We start from the raw sequence: 1,785 nt of genomic DNA, 5'->3' as shown, positions 1-1,785 counted from the left end.
GTGAATATGCCCTACCAACACTAGATGCGGAGCAAGGTAGTATCGAAAGGCCGACTATCAATTCCAATAATTTTGAGATAAAGACGACCACTATTCAGATGATCCAAAACACGCTGCAATTCAAAGGAAACATAGTGGAAAACTTGAATAAGCACTTGAAGCTGTTCTTACAATTATGCGACACATTTAAATACAACAGAGTATCTGATGATGATATGCATCTTCGATTATTCCTGTTTTCTTTGAGTGAAATGTAGCCGATTGGTTAGATTCACTAGAGCCAGGTTCCATTACCATATGGGATGATTTAGTGGAAAAATTTCTTCATAAAATTTTCTCGATTAGTAGAACTATTCAGCTTAGACGAGAAATCGCCGACTTTAAACAATATGAAGGTGAATCCCTGTACGAGGCATGGGAACGCTTCAAGTCAATGCCCAAGAAGTGCCCATACCGTGGACTACAAGTATGGTTCTAGATTCAATTTTCTATATCAGTGTTGACGGTAATACCAAATCCAACCTATATGAATCAGTCGGAGGATCTATTATGTTTCACACATACGAATGAGCCTACAAATCATACATGACATGGCTGTGAATTCGTACATGTAGCCTAACGAGAGATTTATGTACAAATCAAAGCCTTCAATGGTAAAAGCTATAAGCGTAGATAACAAAGATGATCGACACCAACAAATTTTAAAGAAGTTTAACCATTTGGATATGACCGTTAAGCCAACGAGAGGGAAGCCCTAGTCTGAGAACCAACCGGAAGAAGTGAGCTACATAGGTGATAGGTGTCAAGATCCCTATTCAAATACCTGTAACCACAATTAGAGGGATCATTTGAACCTCAAGTTGTAACACTACCCAACCTAGATGTTATGGCCGAATCTGGTGATGCCACATTGAAGTATTTTTCATAAAACGTGATATCGAAAGAAAACCCTTTTACATATTTACCTTTGTTGCATGTTCTTAATGATGTTTTCAAAACATTTCATTTATTGAAGGTTGCTCATGTTAAAACGTCTTTAATTTTGAAAACATTGTTTCGTGTGAAAGCTATTAAATAGTTACGTATTCTTGGTATTTTTGGAAAACATTTATCTTTTGAAAAATCGCGTCTTATCTAGCAGTTATAAATCAAAATAATTAAAAACCCGAATTAAAGATTAAAAAATTTATAGAGGCCTTATTACATAAAAATATACCCAGATTAAAAATACTTATAATTTAAAATCTAATAAGAAAGTCCATGCAGTTGTGTGGCCACCTTTGAGTCCCTCGTAGCACCGACCCGCCTAAGACTGGGGATTACCTGCGCAGATAAATAGAAGGGTGAGTTTATGAAAACTCAGTGTGTAATCCCTTAAAAATAAAAGTCAATCATACAATAGGCAAACACAGTCTGGGCTTAAACCCGTATCAGTACCAGTCCAATTTCAGTTAGGGCCTTAGCCCATTACAGTAATAGTATCAATGTGGCCCTTAGCCCAATTCAGTGACAGTAACAGTACAGATATGCAATCAGAAATCCTACCCAACCAGCCTCTACACTCCACTCCGTCTAGCCTTACACTCCATGTGGAGATAAAATCAACCTACCCATCCCTAAACTCCATAATTAGCACCGGTCGACAGTAAACAATATTTGCAGTAGAGCTACTAGTACAGTACACTTCCTCCAATCATAAGATCCATGCATCATATCATAATATCATACATGTATGCAACATATATATGGGGCATGCGCGAATACAGTCATACATCTCATAAAGGT

At 37.2% G+C, this 1,785-nt stretch overlaps 1 non-coding gene across 1 annotated transcript; it reads right to left on the bottom strand.

The window, feature by feature from the left end:
• Nucleotides 1–356: 356 nt before the first annotated feature.
• Nucleotides 357–462, bottom strand: LOC128296031 (small nucleolar RNA R71). The gene has a single exon (XR_008286579.1). It is a non-coding gene; the product is annotated as a small nucleolar RNA R71 (small nucleolar RNA).
• Between the last annotated feature and the right edge of the window lie 1,323 nt (nt 463–1,785).

Source organism: Gossypium arboreum, chromosome 7 (assembly GCF_025698485.1).
Source record: "Gossypium arboreum isolate Shixiya-1 chromosome 7, ASM2569848v2, whole genome shotgun sequence".
Taxonomy (NCBI): Eukaryota; Viridiplantae; Streptophyta; class Magnoliopsida; order Malvales; family Malvaceae; genus Gossypium; species Gossypium arboreum.
The sequence above is the reverse complement of the archived record's forward strand: the minus strand, read 5'-3'. Positions and strand labels throughout refer to the sequence as shown.